General features: G+C 35.3%; 2 protein-coding genes across 3 annotated transcripts in view; one reads left to right on the forward strand and one right to left on the reverse strand.

Annotated features, from left to right (window-relative positions):
• LOC106134386 (uncharacterized) overlaps positions 1–10033 on the reverse strand; it is a 33145-nt gene extending 23112 nt beyond the window's left edge. Inside the window, exon 1 of one of the 2 annotated variants that reach the window (XM_060952488.1) lies at positions 9857–10032. The gene's annotated coding sequence lies outside the window, so the exon portion shown is untranslated. Of the gene's footprint in view, positions 1–9856 lie in introns of both variants that reach the window. The other variant, XM_060952489.1, reaches the window with a different exon arrangement.
• Positions 1–17907, forward strand: part of LOC106134385 (uncharacterized) — a 72863-nt gene that overhangs the window by 25107 nt on the left and 29849 nt on the right. The window lies entirely within an intron of this gene.

A 17907-nucleotide genomic window follows, 5' to 3' on the forward strand; every position in this document is an offset into this window, starting at 1 on the left:
ACTTTCGCATTTAGAAAATTCAACAAAGTCTATACAAAATTTATTCACGTACCGTGTGGTTCCCGGTACCAATCCAAAAAAGAATAGTTCTCATCCATATATATAAAATACATACCTATATATATCGAACCCATAATACTCTTACCCATGGATGTCGTAAAAGGCGACTTAGGGATAGGCTTACAAACTTGGGATTCTTTTTTAGGCGATGGATCATTAAGGCAAACAGCTGAACGTGGCCATTCAGTCTTTTCAACTCTTTGTTCCCCGCAAGGGATATAGACGTGACCTTATGTATGTATGTATGTGTATTTATTCACTAAACAAAGTACAAATCTTAATATAATATTAGTTTGGTAGTGTACAACATAACTCTTTCTTTGTCGAGGTCGCGTTAAAAATTACTGACTCATCGTCAAATTTCAACAAAAACTCTTTGGAATTTCGGCCCATTGCACGAGGCACGTGTCGAGAGAGAAAAAAAATTGTGCTCAGGAGTTCGGGGCAAGTGTAATTTATTAAGGGAAAAAATAAAATTTCATTTGCAGCCGCGGCTTCGACTTCAAATCCTTCAAAGAAAAAAATAAATTAAAAAAGATAGAAATAATTAGAAAATATGTAATAAGAAAAGGAAATGATGCATGAAGTGAAAGAATTCTAAGAATTCTGCACGGATACCTATAATCGGCGTTTTTCCTAGCAGTTTAGAATAGGACCACTCCATATCTTTCTCATTTGTGTCGTAAAAGGCGACTCAGGAAAATAACTAATAAACTTGGGATTCTTCTTTTTGGCGATGGGCTAGCAACCTGTCACTATTTGAATTTAAATTTTTTCATTGACCCTTACAGCTAAGACGTAAGACGTGATTATAAGAATTCAAATTCAAAATGTTTATTCATTATTATAGGGTACTTCATATCGCTTAATACCTAATTGTCAAAACTTTTGGTTTCACAACAATGGTTGACGTCAAATAAATTGCTTAAAACTAAGTTTACTGCCGCTTCCGAGGCGTCAGTGCAGAAGAAGCGGTAACAAACTGCACTGCAGCATTTTCTTCAATCAACAATGAATGAATGAATGACATAGATAATACAGATACGCCACAACAAAACCATGGAATTTGGGCTCATTAAGGCACGCGCATTTCGGGTCGGACGGAAGGCGGGACAAAAAGTTGTCAGGAATGTACGCAGTTGGGATTCCTAATGCCTAATAGGAGAAACAGGGTTTCGGTGTAGTGTTTTTAAAGATTCGTTTAAAAATATTTTTTTTTAATTGTATAAACATACATACATACATATGGTCACGTCTATATTTCTTTCGGGGGAGACAGAGCCAACAGTCTCGTAAAGACTGATAGGCCACGTTCAGCTATTTGGCTTTAAGATAGAATTGAGATTCAAATAGTGACAGGTTGCTAGCCCATCGCCTAAAAGAAGAATCCCAAGTTTATAAGCCTACCCCTTAGTCGCCTTTAACGACATCCGTGGGAGAGAGATGGAGTGGTCCTATTCTTTTTTCAATTGGTGCTTTCTATATATATTTTTAAATTATAAGTAACCACGCAGAGGTTTATAGCTGTTATAGGTTAGAAGCAACAAATATAACATTTTTTTTAAAAAACATTGCATATTTTGTAACTAGCTGTGCCCGCGACTTCATCCGCGTGTGATAGTTTTAGTTTAATATTTAGGGCATCATTGAAGCCCTCAAGGATAAATAATTTGCCCCGCTTTTTTCACATTTTCCATTATTCCTTTGCTCCTTATAGTTGCAGCATCTATACTAATATTATAAAGCTGAAGAGTTTGTTTTGTTTGTTTGTTTGTTTGTTTGTTTAAACGCGCTAATCTCAGAAACTACTGAACCGATTTGAATAATTCTTTCACTGTTAGATAGTCTATTTATCGAGGAAGGCTATAGGCTACATTTTATCCTGGATTTCCTACGGGAAACGTCAACAATGCAGGTGAAAGTTGAATGAGTCGGCAATCTGCGAGCTTTCCACGCGAACGCTGCGCAAACCAACAAAGATATAGTAAAACAATGTACTAAAGATGTGAAGTACTCATTTTTTGCCATAAAAAAGTCCGCGAGAGCATATATCTATCTCTTAAGGTTTACTTACAATAACCACTTTTATGTTCATTTTTTAAGATTATTTTTTTAATTATAAACATAAGTCATTTTGAAACCAATTTTCTTTAATTCAGTATTAATCCTTATCCAAATAAATATGTTTATTACTTTCAGCTTTTCATGTAGACTAAAATTGCCATTTACAGTATATAAATCAGACGAATAGGTTTTGAGATATAGTCGTTATAAGCAATTTGCAGCGAAACATTTAATACGGCGAACCAGCGTTCTTTCTAATACGCGTGACCGCCTGACAAAATAACTATTCCACGCGGACGAAGTCGCGGGCACAGCTAGTGATGTTATATAGCCTGAAGCCGTCCTCGATAAATGGTCTATTCGACGCAAAAAGAATTTTTAAATTCGAACCAGTAGTTCCTGAGATTAGCGCGTTCAAACAAACAAACAAACTCTTCAGCTTTATAATATAAGTATAGATAATGTGCCTTGTATCTTGCTGACTTTATGCCTTATGCAACTTTAAATACATTTTTTACAGCAAATGCAATTTCGCAACACCTTTAACTTTCCCTTCAAAATGAATGTGTTTAAAAGCTGGTATTGATTTCTCAACGAATGTGCGTTGAAGTTTAAAAACGGTAAATATATATTTGTTTGTATTTTTTTTAAGACTTATCCGATGTAGGGATCTCGGGTCAAGGAAGGAATAGATAGGATTTTTCGAAATTCCCGCGGGTGAAGGGCTATATGCGGGTGGAGCCGCTGGATTCTCTAGGATAACTACCTATGTATATGTATGTTTTACAGCACTATCAATATCTTATATATTAAATTCTCGCGTCACAATGTTCATTCCCGTACCCCTTCGAAAGAGCTTGAGCGATTAAAATAAATAACGTTTATTTGCTCTTCAAAACCGATTCTCATGAAATTTTGTGAGCATATTGAGTAGGTCTGAGAATCGGACAACATCTGTTTTTCATACCCCATAGTGATAAGGGTTGTCCATCCTTAACATTTTTATTTAACTAGATATTTTTTACTAGTATAATAATATTTATATGGCAAAACAACGTTTGCCGGACAGCTAGTATACATTATAAAGAAAAGTCCCCATTTTCCTTGTCTGTATGCCTATGCGCTAATCGGACGGATTTCCTGTTTGAAATGTTGAAAAGAGTGCTTTCTGAGAAAATGTATATATCTATAAATGACATGCGAAGTCGGGGCAGGTCGCTAGTTTAACATAAACAAACCTTGTATTAAATGGGAAAAAATAGAAAAGAAAAAAGAAAAAGGTGCCGTGTGGTTCCCGGCACCAATACAAAAAAGAATAGGACCACTCCATCTCTCTCCCATGGATGTCGTAAAAGCCGACTAAGGGATAGGCTTACAGTCTTTTCAAGACTGTTGGCTCTGTCTACCCCGCAAGGGATATAGACGTGACCATATGTATGTGTGTATGTATGTAAAAAAGAAAAAAACCAACACAAAACCGCAACACGAGACCGCTAGAGGCGCCTATTAACTTGGTCCGTCGTTAACACACGTCTAGAATGTAACGCTCCCGGAAAACCCGAGAACGGAATACATAAACAGACGGACAGACCTTGACTGTATGTTTGTATGCAACCGTCGCGCTCGGTGATTGATGAAGTTATGAACATTTTTTGTAAGAAAATTAAATAATATGTACTGTTTTGCGTGACGTACGCATTGTACTTACTAGTGCAGATCGGCCCTGTTTGTTGGTACCATCGATTAGGTTCTAATCTAGGGATGGCGATACTTTCCGAAAAAGATCGATTTTCGAATCGATACGAATCGTAAGCGGATGTATCGATAAAAAAAAATTGTGGTCGAAAAAAGGTTTTTGTTTTTTCAAGTTTGCATTTGTATTGTAAAATAAATCCATTTTATGAGAAAATATTTTAAAGATCAGTTTTTTTTAGGGTTCGATAATAACCTTAATTTTATTTCTATATCAAAATGAGATCAGATATGAAAGAAAACATTTATTTTCAAAATGTAGTTATTGTTTAAAATAAAGTTTGAAGCATCGGGGAAGGGCCCATATTTAAATTAAAATAAAATCGAAGAAGATTTTCAAAGGTAAAACATCGTTTTCCTGGATCGATTCAGTACTGCATATCGATTTTAAATAATTCTTCTTCGATTCTTCGATTAATCGATCGCCATCCCTATTTTAACCTTACCGCGGACATGATTCGTTTGACATCTAACCGTGGAAACGTCGTCGTGAGAAAACCGACACATTTAGACGACCCGGATGTTGAACCATGATACGAGTATTGGATCATTGGGTGGGTTAGGTTCTATGCCACAGACTGTGAAAGTCTGACGGGAGTCGCATTTAAGACGCTAGAAGTTCGTATGATTTTTGTTTATATACTACATATTTGACATACATATAATCACGTTTATATCCCTTGTGGGGTAGACATTACCAACAGTCTTGAAAAGACTGATCTGTTCCCGGCATCAATAGAAAAAATAATAGGATCGCTCGCATCTCTTTCCCATAGATGTCATAAAAGGCGACTAAGGGATAGGCTTATAAGTTGGGATTCTTCCTTTAGGCGACGGGCTAGCAACCTGTGTCACTATAGAAATTTCAATTCTGTCATATAGCCAAACAGCTGAAAGTAGCCTGTCAGACTTTCCAGGACTGTTGGCTCTGTATAGCCTCTATATATCCTCTCTGCAAGGGATATAGACGTGATTATATGTATATACATATATATATATCCCTAGCGTTGTAGACAGATAGTTTTCCTTATGTCAAACTGCGGAAACACGTGCCACACTCACGGGGAAAACTCGTGTTCTGCCTACCTTTTCCCTTTGGGGTCGTTGACCTGTCGTGTGTCAAGTCACTTGTGGGGTCACGGCGAATCTCAAGTGTGACTACGAAATGAATGAAGGTGAAAGTGTATTGTTGTTGAACGATCTTAACAGAGAGCGTTGGTGTTCGAATCGGTATGGTTAAAATGCGCATTAAAGGCACAAGTTCGAATCCACTTCGACCAATGTGTATTTTCGAAGTTATGCTAGGTACATTAGTTTTAATACTAACCGATGCTTTTACGGTGTGGGAAAACATCGGAAGGAAACCATGCACATTCAGGCAACCGGATGTGTTTGTGTTTTTTTTTGATATATGCAATAAATTATTTATTAAATGGGTATACTGGATATTACTGTGTGATAAGTGTAGCGTTGATGGGTCTCTGCTATTTGATACAGATACCCATCGTCGCTATTTATGTAGAGCTATGTCTGTAGTATCGGATGCCATTGATCTGCTTTAGGTTTGTGACTATATGATTGATGTGCTATACTGGATACTAGAGGCCGCCCGCGACTTCGTCCGCATGGAAACCCTATCAATCCCGCGGGAACTCTGGGATAAAAAGTAGCCTATGTGTTATTCTGGGTCTTCAGCTACCTACATACCAAATTTCATGGTAATCGGTTCAGTAGTTTTTGCGTGAAAGAGTAACAAACATCCATACAAACTTTCGCCTTTATAATAGTAGTAGGATTATAATAGTAGTAGGATTGCGTGGCGACTTCGCATTTCGACAGGGCGTTAAAATTACAGGGCTCTCCCTACCTTCTTGTTGAGGCAATCCAATAAAAGTTAGGTTCCCCTGCAATGGTTGTGAAGGTCGGATGAGAGTGGCTTCGTGTAAAAACCCTGACTCGTCGAATTCAGGGTAAAAGGTCCCGGGCTCCTCTCCAGAGTGGTGAGGGTGCAACCTGGGCTAAAGCCAGGAGGAAGGTTTCATCAGTGTATGCTGTCTGTTGTGTACCTAGTCATTGGTTTGGTTTTGAGGAATCTCGAGTTTATAAGCTTATCCCTCAGTCAGTCTGCCTTTTACGACGTCCATGAGAAAGAGATGGAGTAGTCCTGTTCTTTTTTCTGTTGCTACCGGGAACCACACGGCACTATATACGGTAATAAATATTTATTTTTAAATTTATATGTATATCCTTATATATATAAATTCTCGTGTCACAATAATTACTCCTCCGAAACAGCTTAACCGATTCTCATGAAATTTTCTGAGCATATTGAGTAGGTCTGACAATCGACCGACATCTATTTTTCATAGCCACAAAATGCAAAACAACGTTTGCCGGGACAGCTAGTACTACAATTAAGTATGTATTTATAATTTGGTTGATTTACTTTATAAAGAGTTTCATTACCTTTGCTTACATAAATTCATGTCCGAACCGGGCCGGCCAAGGCCCATATACATATATAAAGTCTTATATCTTATTGTATACCTGGTACGTACTTATTATTGTATCTTAGTATCGGAAACTGGTCACGCACGCGTATTGCAAATACCTGTGATTGGTGACAATATACTCTAAAGAACTAGTTGTGCTAATATTTTCTAGATATTTCGCTAAATTGATTAAGTTATGCCTAACAATTATTTTTTCTTAAAGAAAAAGGTCGTGCGGTTGGTATTATAGAATAGGACCACTCTGTTTCTTTTCCATGGATATCGTAAATGGTGACTAAGGGGGGCGCTAAATAAGCTTGGTTTGGTATTCTTTTTTATAGGTGATGGGGGTAGTAACCTGTCACTGTTGCATCTCAATTACATGACCTTGAAATTAAATATTCATTGTTGATCTTCAGTTTTTTCAAGACTGCTGACACTGTGTACCCCGTAACGTAAAAGGATATAATTGTATGTAGGTATGTATGTTTGTATGTAACATGGAAGGATAAAACATTGTAAAGGCATTCATTAGTTAGGATTATGAGGAAGTGACCTTATAACCTTTTAAAGTTACTTCCATGTTTTTTTTTAGTCGTGTTTTAAAATATATAATAGTTTTATATTCGTGACAATAAAACACTGTAGTCGTTTTAATTAACTGTATTGTTTAGGCGTGACGGGAGACCAATCCACAGACAAAACCATAGATATTTATTAATCAAGAAATGGTAACCATCCATACATATACATTTTTAATTAAATTGTCTCTGACCTATGGTACTGTGCTTAAAAAAATATTGCATAAATTTTAGTTTTGCGGGATCTATATCGCTTTTTTAAAGTTCTCAATAACTGTAAAAGGCGATTAAGAGCTTATTAAATTATTCTTATGCTATAGATTAATTGATATAATGATTTTAATGGAAAAGGAATGAAATAATGATGAGGCTTAAATAATAATGATAAATGTTTTAAAATTAACATAGTATACATATAATCACGTCTATATCCCTTGCGGTTGCGGGGTAGATAGGCCACGTTCAGCTGTTTGGCTTAATGATAGAAATAAGATTCAAATAGTGACAGGTTGTTAGCTCATCACTTAAAAAAAATCCCAAGCCTATCTCTTAGACGCCTTTAACGACATCCACGGGAAAGAGATGGAGCGGTCTTATTCTTATTTATTTTGGTGCCGGGAATCACAAATAAAATGAAATGTAATATATTTAGTGACTTCAATTTATGAAAGGATAAAGATGTAATTTTTATTATTAAAATTTTTATGTATCGTAATTTCGGACATAATGTTTATTATTGTTATATATGGAATAAATATTAATTGAATTGAATTCTCACTGGTCATATTATATAAGAAACGGCCTTCTTCATTTTGAGGGCATCAGAATGTTTCCTATATGCATGCAAAAATCCCGCCAATAATAAAACGCAGACTGCTTGGCGCCAAAAGAGCGGTGGAATTTTATTTACTCACTAGCTTTTGCCCGCGGCTTCGCCCGCGCAAATTTATTTTAGATTATAAGGATACGCCATAAAATTTCTCCCATTTTACCCCCTTAGAAATTTAATTTCCAAAAAATTCTTTCTTAGTGTATCCCTCCTAATTAAAATCTACGTTCCTGTCAAATTTCATCTTTATTGGCTCAGTAGATTTTGAGATTTCGTGATTCCTAAGTGAGTGTTTTTCGCTTTTATATATAAAATTCGGGTGTTTTATTTATGCATACCGATTACGCCGAGATTTATGGACCGATTTACGTGATTCTTTTTTTGTTCGGTAGAGTATACTTTCAAGTTGGTCCCGTTGTTACCTAGTCAGGATCTGATGATGGTATTCCAGGGAAATCAAGGGCAAACCTCAAATTTACAGGCAATTACGTTTTTGACAATTTCATAGATCTGTTTAAGTATTTGCGTCTGATAGTCATCATCCCATGTGAATGAGCTGATGATGGAAGGTACAACTCCTCAACGGTTAGGAGTTGAAAGAAAATTCTTACGAAGTTATACGTACATGTGAGGCTATTAGGTTGACCTGATAATAAAAAGTAAATCTCATTAACGTTAAGAATTTAGGTGAAAATGGATGCGGACAAATTTCGTAGCTGTTTGTATGGGTAGTGTTAACACAAAATAGGGATTTAAAGGCGTGATGTTATTAATGTTATGCATGTATGTACATAATTATGTATGTTATTATGTATGTTAAAGAGACGACTGAAAGTTGTCATACAAAGTCTTTTTTTTTAAGGATGGGAAATCATCAAATGACCTTTCCCGCTCTGGGTGGAACGGAAGGGAGTGTCAGACTTTTACTGACTAAAACCCACCTCGTTCCTTCAGTTGCCCTTTGCGTTCCGGGGCCACGGTATCTCGTTAGAACTTTCCCGCAGCCCCGGCTCAGTTTATCCCGTTTCCCCCCCTTGGGGGTTGACATTTCAAAAATCCCTTCTTAGTGCTCACTTATGTTACTAAAGGAACCTCTGTTCAAAATCTCAGACTCCTATACCGAGCGGTTTCGGCTGTGCGTTAATAAATCAGTCACCCAATCGCACCCCCTAAATCACGATTGGAGGGTAGTTTTAAAAAACTTATAATGTCAAACATATTTACTTGCCTATGTACGTGTTTATGCCAAGTTTCAAGTTTATAAACCCAAGGAATAAGATTTTTCATAGAAACGTTTTTACCCCTTTTCCCCCCCTTGGGGGTTGAATTTCCAAAAATCCTTTCTTAGTGCTCCCCTACATATCCCAAGGAACCTACATTCCAAATTTCAGCTGTCTACGACCAGTAGTTTCGACTGTGCGTTGTCTGTCAGTCAGTCACTCAGTAACGGAAGAGTTTTATATATATAGATTGTCTATGATTGTATTAATTGGTGATTTAATATTTAAAGTATTCAATTTACATTGGCGCTGAATTTAATGCAAATGTGTTGTTATAATGAAAAGAGCGGATTCCTGTTTTTTTCTTCTTCTTACACTTGCTTTTTGTTACTACTTTCGAATTTTTTTTATTCAAATATATTTATTTCATCTTTCATCAATTTCTGCTTTAACATCAGTTTATGTATCAGAAACAAATTGTTACGGAAGTTTTTCATTATATGTATTTTTATTTTATTTCTGATATGGTAGGTATTATGCGCTTACGCGACGAAATAATATTTGGCTCATATTTACACTCAAATTTGGGATCTCACAAAAACACAATTCTTTATTTTTAGGTTTGGATTAGTGATTCAAAAGAAAAAATAAACTAAAAATAGTCGTATCAGAAGCAAAACGAGTTTTTGATACTATTTTTGTTGAAGAGGATATGAATTCTTTGCGGAATATGTTTGTTTATCTTATTTAATGTCACCGGCATGTGTTAATAAGCGGATTGCATCCTATAGGTACGTAAACAACAAACATCACAAATTCGTAATCCGACAAAAATATTTTACCGAAAAATAAACTTACTTTTATATTATCTTTGACACAAAAAAAAAAACACTTAATCACAAACACTTGACAATTGCTGGTCACAAAAAACTATAATTCAACACGACGAAAAAATAAGAAAACGAATTCTTAATTTGAATTGACGCGCGTGCTCGCCGCGTTCGAAAATTAAACTGGTGTTTGCGCGCGCAGGTGTCTATGAAAATACTTCAATGACCGGACGGTGGTATGCGAGAAGAGCGAATTCTTCAAAATACATACTTTCCGCTCCATTTTTGTTATCTGATTACTTTTTATTTCGCTTAGTCAAAACCTGTGTTAAAACACCGGATATGTTGATATTTGATAGTCGTTTTTGTTCTTGGAATTTGTTTTGTAATAGTCATGTTTTAAAGATTTAATTTATCCCTTTTTAATGGTTCTGGCCTTTATTTTTGTATGTAAACCATTGTTACTAAGTTTTTTCAACTTTAAAAATTATATTATAAATTTATTATTGTAGTAAACCACAATTGTGACCACAAAGAAATAGCATACTTAAGGGCCTCGAATGTATACTACTTACTAGATTGTACAAAATAATTATTAAATCAATATGATTGATTCCGTGCCATGTGGTTCGCGGACAAATAGAAAAAAGAATAAAACCAATCCATGCCTTTCCTATGGATGTCGTAAAAGACTATTAAGGGATAGGCTTATAAACATAAGATTCTCTTTTTGGCGATGGGCTAGCGACCTGTCACTATGTATTAAATATTATTTCCTATGTTTATATTGATTATTGTAAGGAATTAAAAAATATAAAAGCACTTTCATAGTTAGGTCATGAACTCCATCTGAATGGCGATTTACATTAAGTACTTAGTAGAAACTTGATACTTTTCTTAATGTAAAACTGGTTTTCGAAAGATTGACTGGTAGATATTGCATTTAGCATTAAGTTCACTTATTGTACTTTTAAGGTTCAATAAAGTTTTAAATATATAAATAAAACACTATAAAATAATTAATACATTTTTATTTTCCTTGACATAATAATGTTTTATAATTTTATTTGTGGAAAATTTGTAATATATAAAATTTATTTCAATGATAATATTCTATTCTATATTATTTCATGCAAAAAATTCATATAAAGGGAAAGATCATGGGCATTTTGTTTCCTGCGAAAGAAACTACATATCATCACCTCTAACTAGTCCTCAGTTTAATCATAGATCCTGTCGATTCAATTATTCTCTGAAATCTGATTCAATCATAATTCTATTACCGCCCAATTTTTCCATTTATATTGCGAAATTGAAACTAGCCAGGAAATATCATGACTATGACAGTAATAGTTAACGCGATATGACTTACACAAATTTCTACAAAACTACATAGATAATGAAATACTTGTATTTTGCAGCGGCGCACTTTGATGTTTTTTGCTTGGCACAAGTCGTAAGCGTTTGCGGAATAAACAAGATTAGGTGAAAGACTTTTTTAACTTGAATAGAATTGAGATTGAAAGTTACAGGTTGCTAGCCCATCGCCTAAAAGAAGCATCTCAAATTTACAAGCCCATTCCTTAGTCGCCTTTTACGACATCCATGGGAAATATTTGCAGTGGTCCTATTCTTTTTTGTATTAACGCTGGGAACCACACGGCTCTGTCTACATTAGGGATAAAGACGTGATTATATGTATATATCTAATACGGGTGAATGTGAATGAAATAATGAACAGTTTACGCTTTGTTGTAGTAATTAACTTTTCGCTGACAGCTTTTCCATTAATGATAAATGTTTCCGCGAATAGTCTTGGCTATGACAATTTTAAGGTGGGTTCATCGTCTAAGTCAACTTTTAATTAGTCATTAACTGTTGCCAACTGTGTACGATATATTTTTATTGTCCATACTAGTTTTTGTTTTATGTTATTATTTTATTGTTCAAAACATTTGAAAAAAAATATCTAAATGTGTAGCTATCGGTCGGTGCATGGTTGGAATTTGAAAAAATCTTAACTAAGAGGATGCCGACGTAATCTTCACTCTTTGTGTATTATTTTGTATGACTCAGTAGTTTCGCTTAGAAGTCGGTAATTGGAGTGACTGCACAATCTATCTCTTTAGTTTGAACTTATTTCAGATTTTGTATACAATACATACATACATACATATAATCACGTCTATATCCCTTGCGGGGTAGACAGAGCTAACAATTTTGAATAGACTGATAGGCCACGTTCAGCTGTTTATCTTAATGATAGAATTGAGATTCAAATAGTGAAAGGTTGCTAGTCCCATCGCCTAAAAGAAGAATCCCAACTTTATAAGCCTTAGTCGCCTTTTATGACATCAATAGGTACGAGATGGAGTGGTCCTTTTCTTTTTTTTATTAGTGCCAGGAACCACACGGCACCAGATTTTGTATATTAGTACAATAACAGTGAATAATACATGACCCTTTGCGAGAAGTCAAGAAGTAACCGCCCTCTGTCTACCTTATTTCGATATCAATGATATGAATGATGATGACTCAGTAAAAGCATTGTCTTGCTAATTTCTTATCTCATCCATAATAACTAAAACTATTTAAATATTAATCAGCTGTGTTTGAGCAGCAGCACCTGTCACATTGTGATGTATGTATAACGTCTCAGATCCAAGCGGTTAGGTCAAATATTCAACCTTGTTTAAATGGTTTTAAAAGTTATATTAATGCATATTATGTTATGAAGATTATATTTTTATTTATTTTTTATGATCTTTAGCACAGAGAAAAATGAAACCTTTAAGAGTAAAATAAACTTATTCTCGATAATTCCCAAGAAAGTTGGCCTCCGCGCAGATGCTAATTATTTCATATTTTAAGGAGTTGTTCTATTTTAAGGCTGTCTAATAGCTAAATATAAATTCGTCTCTTTTCAGTCGGATGAATAGCGGAGGTTAATTTTTGACGTGTATGAATAAGTAATCAAGAAAAATGTTGGCAGCGTGTTAACTTTTGTTTCTTTGTCTCACTTTCTAAATGATTGCATTATTGTTTACTTCGATTGGAAATTTTAATAAGTTGCCATCTACGTAGAAGCACAGGCTTTCCCTAATCGTCCTATATATAAATAACTAACAACAACAAACAAAGTAAGAATAAATAAAGAGAAAAATCATCCCTCCCGTTATAATTTTATAATTTTCACATAAAAGGCCTGTCTACGTTCCTTCGGAAGGTTTTGTATGTCCCTTTATCAAAAAGGTCCAGTAGTTTTTGGTTTCATTCATAACTAACAAATATGTTTTCATAATCGCAGCTGGCAGCTGGCTTTATAAAAAAAACAAAATTTTCAATTTAAATCAACTATATAAATATAAAATGTGCATTCTTGTAAAAAAAATTCTTGAAAAGAAAATTCAAACAAAAATAACTTTTGCGATAAATAAATATAAACACCATTTAAGAAATACAAATAAAATAAAATTACCCACACCTAGAACTAATATGGAAAGAGTGATATATTATATGAAGGAGCGAAAATGTTTAATGACTTACCTAAGGACTTAAAAAACATAAAATCTTTGACTTTGTTTAAAGGAAGACTTAAAAATTATATCTACACCAAAATTTTGTAAATTACTTAACTTTTTCGAAAACTACACTGTTTATTTGCGTCAATATTTTTACGAATTATTTATAAATTAGTTTTAGACTCATTATAAGTGAATTATTGTATTCTTTATGAGTCAATAAATATCTATAAACCGGGCATGGACGATATTTTCTGCTAGACCGGTTTTAGTAAAATTTAAGTAAGCGACAAAGACGTAAACAAAGACGATACATAATTAATTCTTTTGTTTTCACCTCTTTGTTATAATGTATAGTGAAGATCAATTAATAAAATACCAACTATCAAGCGTGACTGATAAAAACAGAATAATTACAAAACGGTAGAACGTGATGATTACTACGGATGTACATTATGTAATGTATTTAATGCTAAAATAAGTTTTATTCTTATATAGGGTTCGTGGCAAGTGGAAAGATGTAGTATCTGCCGACTCCCTAAGGAAAAAGGCGTGATTTTACATATCAAAGTTTGTATTTCTAATTATCTACCCTTAAAATTATAAGAGTTAATTAAAAATTAACCGACTACAAAATACAATTTAAAGCTAATATCAATAGAAAATTAAATTAACAAAACGTCGTACCTAGACGATTATTGGGTTTATACTTATACGAATCTGGAGCAGGCGCCCGGAAATTGATGTAGGTAGCGCGCGCGCAACGCCATGGAGTAGATATTTTGTGTGCTGTAATCTATCAGCAATTAACACATAAATTTAGTAAGTATATTGTTTTGGTATTATTTGTATTTAAACGGACGCAGACTTGAAAATTTATGTAGGCGCGAGAAGCGACTTTGTTTTATACTATGTAGTGATGTATATCCATCCAGCTCGTATGTGTAGGTTGAGTCTCGACGTTTTTTTTTTCGTGCCGTAGAGCTTCCTCCTCTTGGCTTCAGTCCCGGTTGCATTTTCACCACTCTGGAGAGGAGCCCGGGGTATGCGTACAGTGACTCTCGTCTAACCTCCGCAACCTTTGCAGGGGAACCTGACCCGGATTACATATCCAGTTGTCTGCATGTGCAGGTTTTCGCACGATTTCCATTACCGTAAGAACATCGGTTAGAATGCAAACTAATGTAACGTACCGTAGAGCATCGTTTGACAATAAAACCAATGTGGATAACCCTGAAAACTGTCATTATAGTCTAGTACATGGCCGCTATGGAAATTGAATCTGTGCAATACGCATTTTAAGTCGGCCACCTTTACCGTTCGAACACCGACGCTCTCTCTTGAATAACACCGTCCGTGCGTAAAAACTACTACCACGTTGTTTCGTCATTTCGCTCGCACGTCGCACCTTTCTTTCTGACGTAAAATAAAATGTTGCCATATTATAAACTAATAATTATGAATGACGTATAAGAGGCAACATTTCGAATTCGAACTAGACTATTTTGATTGCATTATACGAAACCTGATAATTGTTCATTTAAATTATCCCACTGCCACTACATTTTTGCGGTACATTTTATAGAAAAATTATAAGTTGCGCTTTTTCGCTAGTGTTACGTGTTATATAGTGTTCACGGGTTTATACATTAAATTTATTTCGTTGGTCCCATTAATGGAATACAGGTCATACATTTTAATTTAAGTATACTATTCTTATTTTACCTTTACTACTTTATTCCACTTTGATAACCCAAGATATCGACCTCCCCACTTGGAATATATATATATAATATTAAGTTCCTAAATAAATAAATAATAATAAATATATACTGGACAAATTACACAGATTGAGTTAGCCTCAAAGTAAGTTCGAAACTTGTGTTACGAGATACTTAATCAACGATACTATATTTTATAATAAATACTTATATAGATAAATATCCAAGACCCAGGCCAATCAGAGAGTTTCTCATCATGCCCTGGCCGGGATTCGAATCCGGACCTCCGCTTTCATAAATAAGCGTACCTATTACCGCTGCGCCACAGAGGCCGTCAAAAGGCATGATATAGATATTTTTATATTTTTCTATAGGGAATAAGGGGTAGACAAAGCAGTGTTGAATAATTCAGTTGGATTTCATGATGATGAAATTGAGATTCAGAATTCAGATAGAGGCACTTGCTACCCCATCACCCAAATTTATAAACCTTTCTCTGGATTGACATTTATAATCTGTGCGAGAGGGGAAACAGTCGGCCCTCACTATGTTTTGTTCGTTAACGACATGATCTGTTTTTGTGTTATTTTCAAACAGTTGGCTTGCAAATCATCCTAGCGAAATCAACCTAGCCTCTATTTGCAGGCAAAACCAGGGTCAGGAGCTAGTAAATAAATTCGCTATTGATCTAATGAAATGCTGTTGGTCAGGGGCGTCCACTAGCAGCCATTAGAGTAACAATAATACATAGAGCGCGTATGACGTATGAGGAAAAAGTTGACGTTGTTGATAGAAAATGCTGCAGTGAAGTTTGTTAACGTTTCTGAGGGAATAATGCTTAAGAAGCGGTACTAATCGTTTACTTAGCTTCAATTTGTTTATCTTACGTAAACCAATGTTTTGAAACAAGAAGTTGTGATAATTATGATTGTGATTTTGAAAATTTGAATTATTATGTGTACAAAACAAGTTTTAACGCGCGTAGATTATACGTTGTGGCGAACTTGTTGTTGAGGTCTAGTTCAGTTTATGTACATAACTATATTAAGAACGTGACTTGAGTGTTAAAAGCATGAGTATGTGAGATTAGTCAAAGCGGCATTTATTTTTATAACAAAAGACGTGTAGTAGTTAAATGACAAAGAGGAACACGATACGAGTTTACAACTTCAATACGTATAAAACAAAGATTCGTACGGATTTATTGCAGTCTTAGCTAGCTTACGGCTAACGTCATGGTCAGGTCAAGAGTGCCCGAAACAGATGAATGCATGAATAAAGTTATGAATGTGGATGAAATGAAAGAAGTATGCAGGGATCGTGGCAAGTGGAAAGATGTAGTCACTGCCTACCCCTCCGTCATTCGAATTTGAACATGAACACTTTGGCCCTGAGGAGTCAGGAATGTTTTTTAAATACATCTATACAGGGTGACATTTAAAACAACTGCATCCTTTTAAACATAGACTATACCCATGCTTCTGAGCCGTTTGAGCCTATTTCTATTTAAATTAAACGTCATCACACGTTAAATTTATGCAGTTGAATTAAGTCACCCTTTATATGTGTCTGTAGGCAACCTGACACGCTCTTTATCAGAAAAATTATTTTATATTCATTCTATGTGACTATGCTACCTTCAGAATATTGTCCGTTTCTCTCTTTTAATCTGGTCAAAATATACGTTTGTCCTGCTTTAGCGAATAATCATGCGGTTGACCCTTGTAAGGTTCCACAGTTTAGATGACTCAGTGCGGCGATGGTTGGACGGTTAAGGTGCCCGAATATAAAAGTGAGTTACACAGGTTCACATCTTACCGCGATTGATAACTCTTTTGTTAATCATCCTCTTGGCGCTAGTTCTTATTGCACCTAGTTCCTTACCATTTTGGAGAGGAGCCCAGGTTCCGCCTGTAACCACGATTCTGGACTGGGTAAGTCAGGTTTTTAACCTACTTCCGTCTGACCTGCGCACATTTGCAGGGGACCCATATTAAGCCATTACTTGATATTTTGACAGAAACGGAAATTAAGTAATTTTGATTTTACGTAAGCGAAGCTGCGGGCGTACTCTAGTATATCAGTATAAGGTCTTTGACATTATAACAACAACGTATGCGTAAAAAAGTAATTACATCAAGTCGGAGCTGTTTTTGTGCGCACGCGCAAGCTTGGTAATATTCATCGGATAATGCAAATTCAGGTGATTTCCTTATGATCAATTTGATCACGTTAGTAAAATAGGTGTAAAAATTTGAGTTAGAATGAGGAACAGCGCGATTAGAGAATGCTGTGAAGTGAAAGAAGATACACTGGCAGAAGAAAATAGGTTTTGTCTCGTAGAAGATGGATGAAAGAAGTTTGATCTTACAAATACACAAGGAGAGTGTAATTTTAAACGTGGGAAAGGAAGCCATAGGGCAAGGACCATCTTACCTTGATCAAATCGGAATGACTTGGCGAAAGATTAGGTCAGGAGTATCCTAAAATGACGAACTCGCACGAAAAGAGTGATGAATGTGGACGACTTTATTTTTTAATAAATATATGTAACTATATAGCAATCAAGTCGGGGACGTTCTGCCAAAAAGTCGGGTCAGAATGAGCTTGCACGAAGAGACTTATGTAGGTATGTGGATGAAGCGAAAGAAGTATGGAAGGATCGTGGCAAGTGGAATGATGTAGTCTTTGCTTAACTCTCTGGGAAAGAGGCGTGAGTTAATGCATGTATGTGTTTATATATATATATATGGATATTTATCCAAGACCGATTAGGTTTACGGAAAAAAAACACTTTGGGAGCCTCTGAGAAAAATTTACACTACGCGCGCATTAAT

Source organism: Amyelois transitella, chromosome 28 (assembly GCF_032362555.1).
Source record: "Amyelois transitella isolate CPQ chromosome 28, ilAmyTran1.1, whole genome shotgun sequence".
In the NCBI taxonomy this organism is placed as follows: domain Eukaryota; kingdom Metazoa; phylum Arthropoda; class Insecta; order Lepidoptera; family Pyralidae; genus Amyelois; species Amyelois transitella.